The 8,438-nt window shown below is 41.3% G+C and overlaps 1 long non-coding RNA gene across 1 annotated transcript in view; it reads right to left on the bottom strand.

Annotated features, from left to right (window-relative positions):
• Positions 1-4,892: 4,892 nt before the first annotated feature.
• LOC138737043 (uncharacterized) overlaps positions 4,893-8,438 on the bottom strand; it is a 48,772-nt gene continuing 45,226 nt past the window's right edge. The window contains exons 3-4 of the long non-coding RNA XR_011340727.1: positions 6,744-6,862; positions 4,893-5,055 (exon numbers count right to left, since the gene is read on the bottom strand). This is a non-coding gene — a long non-coding RNA (uncharacterized lncRNA). The remainder of the gene's footprint in view (positions 5,056-6,743; positions 6,863-8,438) is intronic.

The following is an 8,438-nucleotide window of genomic DNA, read 5'->3' as shown; positions in this document are numbered from 1 at the left end:
GGTTGAGAACCACTGATCTAGTCTGATGTGGACAGTGTGGGCAGGATTAAATGGGCCAGTGGGGGACTGGTGAGCCAAGGAGGAGTGAAGAATGGTGGATAAAGACAGTTGATTGACAGATGCCAAATAAAGGAGGAGGGAGAGGAATGAGGGGAGAAAAAGGAGTCAGGTGGAAGATGAGTCATATAGGGTGAAGTGAAGTGATAAGTGGAGACAAAGGAAGCCAGTACTGGAATCTGATAAGAGAAGATAATGATTGTGATATAATGAGAGCTGTTGGAAAGCATGATTAGAAAAGGCTAGCTGGGATCAGAAGAATTTGGAGTTGGGGGAGGGAGAAGAATGGAAGAGGATGGAACCAGAGAGGAATAGGAATGAGAATGGATAATGGTCTGGTGAGGATGGGGACAAAAATGGGGAGAAGGAAGAAGAACAGATTTGGCTCAGTTCTTTCAGCTGTTTGTTTTTTTTTGTTCATACCATTGCAATTGTTCTTATTTCAACATAGATCACTTTAAGTTATTTGCATCTCAGTGTAAAGGATCAGCTTGCATTGAATGAACTCTTGTTGCTAAAAATCAATGACGTCTGCAGAACCATTAATGAAGCAGAATACATGAAATGCCTTTTGAAACAAACCACTGAAATAACCAACTTTCATAATTCTGATCTGGCAAAGACATGGTGATATTTTGTAAGGTGACAGAGGAGGTGGGAGGAACTGGAAAATCTCTCCTTCCAGACTGAAACAATAGCTGCTTGTTCAATTGTAGTTGCTTAAAAACGCACCAAAATGCTGGAGGAACTCAGCCAGACTTTCGGCATCCGTAGGAGACAAACATTTATCGACTTTTTTTTAAAGCAGAGCCCTTCTTCAAGGAATAATCAAAATGAACAAAAAAAAACACGGGAAATCTCAGAAATTCCTTGAAGAGGGGCGCAGGCCCGAAATGTTGGCAATGTCGTATCCTTGTCTCCTATGGATGCTGAAAGATTGGCTGAGATCCTCCAGCATTTCAGTGTGTTTTTACTACAATTGCAGCAGCTGGCAGACTTTCGTGTTTCACTCAATTGCAGGTGCTTCCCTAGTCTATGAGAAATCATACCTCAATTGTTGTATCAGGATATGTTCCCATGCTGCTGGCTTACATATTTTATCAAAGGAAGATGTTTTTATTTGGCAGCATTTTACCTTGCAAGTGGATTCTGTACACTGTCAGATTGTTTTTATTGTGTCTGTTTGTGGTTTCAATTTCTTCCATTCACTTTCAATAACACAAGTCATCCAGGCTTACTGTACACTGTGTTACCAGTAATCACTACACACCAAATTAATCAACTTCCTTCAGGAAAGCTGGTCACGAAGGAACATTCAGAATAACAAAACAACACACCAGTAGTAACAACTGCTCGAAGTTACAGTGTGGTTATTTGGCGCACCCCATTGCTCGAAAGGGTGTACTCCAACTTGTGTGTTGAATCTTTGAACAGAAACAGCCCATTTGGCCTCACTTGACAATGCTGACCAAGGTGCCTATGCTAGTCTCATTTGCCAGACTATAACCCCACAAAGAGACACATAGTCTCCTCTCCTCCTTCCGTAGCGAACACTCCCTCTGTGACTTTCTTTTTCACTCCTCCTTCCCCACAATTGTCCCCTTGGCACCTACCACTGAGACCACAGGAGATGCTCCACTTGAGCCCACACCTCCTCCCTCACCATCATTTGGAGCCCGAAACAGTCCTTCCAAGTCAGGCAACATTTCACTTGTGAATCTGTAGGGGTCTTTTACTGCATCCGATGCTCCCGTTGTGGTCTCCTCTAACACAGAGAGCGATGGGCGTATACTGGGAGATCACTTTGTTGAGCACATTGGCTCTGTCTGCTGCAATAGTGTGGATCTCCCAGTGGCCACCCATTTCCATTCCACATTCTGTTCCCTTGCTGACATGTCTGTCCATGATCTCATGTACAGCCAGTCTGAGACCACCTGCAAAGTGGAAGAACAACATCTCACCTTCCATCTGGCACACTCCAGCCAGATGACATTTTAACATCAACCTCTCCAATTTCCTTTAAGCAACCCCCCGCACCCACCGTTTTTCTTCCCTCTGTTGCCTTTCCCCCAGCTCTCTTTCTCACTCACTTTTCCCTCTCTCTCCTTTCAAGGAGCTAAAATCAATTCTCACATTTCCTCTTATTATATCCAATTCACACCTTTTGTTAGTCTGGACTCCTCCCCCTTCCATTCTTTAGTCTTTATTCAGATGCCTTCCTGTGTTTTTCTTATACCTTGAAGAAGGACTCAGGCCCGAAATGTCAGTAATATATATTTACCTCTTATGGATGCGAGACTGGCTGAGTTCCTCCAGCATTTGTGTATGTGTTTACTACATTAACTGCATCTGAAGACTTTTGTTTCACTCCAGATCACTGTGAACCTTTCCTATCCTTGTATCCATCCAAATGTTTCTAAAGTGTCATAACCGTACCTGCCTCTACAGCTTCCATATACCCACTAGCCTCTTGTATGAAAAAAATTACTTTCAGTTTCCTTTAAAATCTTTTAAATCTTCTCCTACCCTGTAAAAAAAAAGATAATTATTCACATTTTTTCTTCTTATGGTTTGATATTCCTCTAAAATGTACCTCTCAAGCCTCCTATCCTTCAAGAGATAAACTCCCATATATCCAGTTGCTCCTCATAACTCAAGTCACCCTTTTCATCTTCATGACATTCTTTCTGTAGCAAGGCAATTAGAACTGCAAACTTAAACCTCTAGTACTAGAGTCTGGGAAATAAAATGTTAGAAAGAATGTTTTAATCTTTTATAGATTCGGTTTTTGTGAATTTTGGGAAAAGACCAACATTTCTTGCCCATCCTGACTAAAAAAGTAGAGACAGTATGCTGCTGTTTTGAACTGTTGCAGGGTAAGGATGCTCCCATACTTCCCACACACTCTGCAGGTGATTTGCAGTTGGGGGACCCACAGGGGCTGCTGCAGACTACCTCATGGGAACTAGGTATCAGAGCGGGATTCGAGAGGGGACTGAGGGCAAGAAGGGCTCCCAAAGAACCTCTGGGGTTGAAGGCTTCCTGATCATATCAGGGGCTCAACTTGTGGATGAATTGAACAGGAGTTTGTGTAAATATAGAGGCTGTGGGAGTGCAGGAGGCGAATTCATGAGCACTTGTGACTCTGAAAGGACTCTCTTTCACTTCTCTTTCTCACTTACTGTAAGGGGTGCCAGGTTACACTAATGGCTACTCTTTGTCTGCCTTACAGGAGGCAGAAAGCAATTTCATTTACTATTACATGACACAGGACTCAAAACGGTCAACCAGTTTACCTACCTTGGCTGCACCATTTCATCTGATGCAAGGATCGTCAAAGAGATAGACAACAGACTCGCCAAGGCAAATAGCGCCTTTGGAAGACTACACAAAAGAGTCTGGAAAAACAACCACCTGAAGAAACACACAAAGATCAGTGTGTACAGAGCCGTTGTCATACCCACGCTCCTGTTCGGCTCCGAATCATGGGTCCTCTACCGGCATCAACTACGGCTCCTAGAATGCTTCCATCAGCGCCGTCTCCGCTCCATCCTCAACAAACATTGGAATGACTTCATCACCAACATCGAAGTACTCGAGCTGGCAGAGTCCGCAAGCATCGAATCCATGCTGCTGAAGACCCAACTGCGCTGGGTGGGTCACGTCTCCAGAATGGAGGACCATCACCTTCCCAAGATCATGTTCTATGGCGAGCTCTCCACTAGCCACCGAGTCAGAGGTGCACCAAAGAAGAGGTACAAGGACTGCTTAAAGAAATCTCTTGGTGCCTGCCACATTGACCAATGCCAGTGGGCTGATATCACCTCCAACCGTGGATCTTGGCACCTCACAGTTCAGCGGGCAGCAACCTCCTTTGAAGAAGACCGCAGAGCCCACCTCACTGACGAAAGACAAAGGAGGAAAAACCCAACACCCAACCCCAACCAACCAATTTTCCCTTGCAACCGCTGCAACCGTGCCTGCCTGTCCCGCATCGAACTTGTCAGTCACCAACGAGCCTGCAGCAGACGTGGACATACCCCTCCATAAATCTTCGCCCGCGAAGCCAAGCCAAAGAAAAAAAGAAAGAACATGACAATAAAGGAATTTTGAATGTTGTTGATGGGGAATTCCAGGCAATGGATCCAAAAATGATGAATGAATGGGATGTATTTCAGGTCAGAATGGTAAAGTGACCTAGAGGGAAAGCTAGTGACCGCATGCATCTGTAAACTTTTCTCTCTCTTGATTGTAGAAGTTTGAAGTTGCTGAAAGAATGTTTTCAAAGACTAAATGCAATGCATTTTAGATGGCACAAACTGCAATGTTTATGCGATGGATGATGAAAAGAGTTCCAGTCAAGTGTATTGCATGGTCCTGGATGCAGTCAATCATCTCGAGTTGGAATTACAGATACTCAGGGAAGTGGGAGTAGTCCCTCATACTTCTGAGTTGTGTATTGTAGCAGGTGGAAAGTGTGTAGGTGTCAGGAGGTAAGTTGCATGGTACATAGCACCCTGACTGCTCGTTTCAGTTTGTTTCTTGAAATGACTGGTGTATTTAGTTTAAATTTAGAGTCACAGTAAGTTAATGGTATTTGGGTTTGTGAACGATGGCAACTTATGGTATGAGACTTGGCGGTGATGGTGATATTGAAAGTGAGGAAATTCTTTCTCATTGGAGATGATTATTATCTCACAATTCTATTTTTGTTATTTGCTCATGCCCCAGTGATATCTCTGTTTGTTGTAAAAAGAGAATGGCTGACATTGCTGTTGGGAAGTAAAAATAAAATTATACTCTGAGCTTTCCACTGGATGATAAGATACCAGCTGTTTTAGTCATTCATTCATAATTTTATTCCATACACCCCCATAAGTGATGAGAGCTCATGTGGGTCACTATGTTGCTCAGGACAGGCAACAAAATGCTCTGCTCTTTGAAACTACTTTCTCGCCTTCTTGGATTACCATTGATCATTTTTGAAAGGGATGGTCTCTTTCATAGGATGAAGCAAAACAACAGAGGGAAGAAAATAAAATCAGATATGTAGATCAGTAATTTGACTGTAATTTTTACATTTTAAAAAATTAATGAAGAAATATGCTTCTTCAGTGCCCTCCATAATATTTGGGACAAAGACGTTTTTTTCCTTGATTTTCCCCTGCTCTACAGTTTTTTAATTTATAATCAAACAGTTCAAGGTACATTGGTTTGACCATGTAGAAATTACAGGACTTTTTAAATACATAGTCCCCTCATTTCAGGGCACCATAATGTTTGGAACATTTGATTTCAAAGTACTCTTGTAGGTTTAATTGATTCAAGGGTCCAGGTATAAGAGAGCTAGGCTTGCTTCTATGTTTTTGATCACCGTTGGAGTCGATACTTGCCATTTTTCAACATGAAGACCAGAGTTGTGTCCAAACTTTGGATTACCAAAATCAACTGTTTAGCACATCATTAAAGAAGAAAGTGTGGTGGTGAGCTCAGTAATCACAAAAGGACATAAATTCCAAGGAAGACCCTCCACTGCTGATGACAGAATAAATCTCATCATAATGAAGAAAAATCTGACAGACCAGAAGTCAAGTCGGATTAAGGTTTTGGCCACTGTCTCTTACAGTTTTGTTCCTGTTTTTCAGCCTCATAACGGCTTCTTTGACTCTCATTGGCACATCTCTGGTCCTCATGTTGAAAAGTGGCAACTACAGATTCCAAAGTTGATTAAAAGATGAGAAGCAAGCCTAGCTCTCTTATACCTGCTCCAATGAAGCATTAAAACATACCAGAGTACTCACATACACCTGTGAAGCCAAATGTCCTAAACATTTGTGTCCTGAAATGAGGGGACAATCTATGAGAAGTGTTGCAATTTCTACATGGCCAAACAAAAATGTATATAAATAACCTTGAATAAATTCTAGAATGTGTACTCTAATTACATGTGAATTGTATGATTACAAATTAAAACTGTGGAGCACAGAGGCAAATCAAGGAAAAAAAAGTGTCTTTGTCCCACACTGCAGTGGTTTTCAAACTGCCCCCCTCCCCTAATCTCACACGCCACCTTAAGTAATCCCTTGCTAATCACAGAGCACCGATGACATCGGGATTACTTTGAGTGGAATGTGAGTTTGGGGGCAGTTTGAAAACATCTGCTTTTCAGCTTCTTCTGCTAAAACATAATAATGCTAACAGTTGGTAGAGTAACATCCTTTATAATTTTAAACACATACTGAAAATGGTTCTAAATGAAAAGCAGGTTATAACATTGTGGTGGATCACTGTAATATATGCATTGTACTGATTGGCCTGCCCCTGATACTATAATTCCTCCCCTTCAGGATTCTTAATAAAGGCAGTACTGCCCAATCCCCTCCCTCAGTACTGCCTTGGAATTGGACCAACAGCATGTAAGATGTGCCTGTAAGATTATAGTGATTAAAGCCTATTAATCTCGACTTCTGGTTTGTTGGGTCTAATTGATGGCACTACAAACATGACGATTGGCTCAAGCCCTCCCTAATTACATACTTAATAATAAATAATAATAAATAACACTAATAAATAATACACAATAATAAATAATAATACATATTAAACAATAGTAATAATCCTCCCATTGTGGCCTTCTCTATATTGGAGAGACTGGACACAAACTAGGAGATCGCTTCACTGAGCACCTTCATTCTGTTTGCATCAATGAACAGGGATCTTCCAGAGGCCAACCATTTCATTTCTTCACCTCACTCCCACGCTGTCATGTCTGACATGGCTTCATGTATTGTCAAACTAAGATCACCTGTAAATTGGAAGAGAAACACTTAATTTTCTGTCTGGGCACTCTTGAACCAGACAATTTCTCTGGTTTCCGCTATCGCATTCTCCCTCTCTTCCCCATCCTTCTTTCTTCCAGATTTCCATGCTCTACATTCACAGAGCCATTTCCCCTCCCCTTGTTTGCTGGTGTACCCTCCCTCCTTTATCCACCTATCACCCCTGCCCCTCCCCCACCATTTTGTTCAGACACCTGTCTACATTTTGCTCATACCTTGATGAAGGCATTAAGCTCAAAATGTTGGTTATGTATGTTTACTATATAAAGTACACTGTTTGACCTGTTGAGTTTCTCTAACATTGTTTTTACATAATACCCATGCCAGAACCTAACAGCTCTAACCAGTTTAAGATACAGGAACATTGTTGCCTTTCATGTTGGAGACCTCAGAGGGCTGTGAATCAGACAGAAGGTGCTCCAACATCCTAATCCTAAATTGTTCAAAAGCAGAGGTATGTATGGAGGTGGAGGTGGGGGTATTGGTGTGAGTCAAGAATAAATAATAGAATAAATAATGCCAGACAATATTCATTAAAAAATGGCTCTAAACATATTGGTACATGTCAACATGAATAAATTTACTTCAGTCTGTCACAGTTAGCAGTAAGTTTTTATTATTTAATTTAGAGATACAGCAGGCAACAGGCCCTTCCAGCCCATGAGCCCACACAATCCAAATACACCCATGTGATCAATTACCAACAATGTACTCCTTTGGAATGAGGGGGGACACCAGAACACCCAAATGAAACCCATGCAGACACAATGAGAACATACAAACTCCTTATAGACGGGTTGGATTTGAACCTGCATCGCTGGCTCTGTAATAGTGAACGAAACATTACAATAACCACAAGTTATTTATCATATTCTAAAATTGTACTTCAGATGGTTAAAAACATTGGGCTGGATCAACCAATCAAACAGGTTTTCAGGTATATAAACAAGTTTAAAAATACCATGGCTTTTCCATGCTTGTTAAGACACCTCACAATGATGTGATTCAAAACCACAGAGAAACAAGTTAATGCAAGAACCTAGATGAATAAATGACCTTTTTCCATCATAAAGTTAAAAGTGAAGATGTTTGCTGAAGACTGCATAAAGTGTGTTTCATTTTTATTAGATAATAATTCAGTGAGTCTTCACATGCAAGAAAATCTGGATAATTTTCAAGTTTGGACTAGTTAATGGAAAGAAACATCTGTAGCACACAGGTGTCAGGCTATGAATTCCTCCAACAACACAAAGTCTAAACACTTGTCCTTAATATTCAATAGCACTGTCACTGTTAAATCCACCACTTCCAATCATCCCTAGTGTTGTCATTGACCAACAATTTATCTGGACCAAATACATACATATCATGGCTGCAAAAATCGAGGCTGAGTATTTCGCAGCAGATTGTTCGCCTATTGAACCCCCTAAGCCTTTATAGAAAGCACAGCTCCAGAGTTTAGTGAAATATCACAATGAGATCAGCTAAAGCAGGTCGAAAACGTGGAATAAAAAACACTATTCACCATATTCAACCCACTAT

Source organism: Narcine bancroftii, chromosome 6, assembly GCF_036971445.1.
Source record: "Narcine bancroftii isolate sNarBan1 chromosome 6, sNarBan1.hap1, whole genome shotgun sequence".
Classification (NCBI taxonomy): domain Eukaryota; kingdom Metazoa; phylum Chordata; class Chondrichthyes; order Torpediniformes; family Narcinidae; genus Narcine; species Narcine bancroftii.
This window is presented reverse-complemented; position numbering and strand designations above follow the sequence as displayed.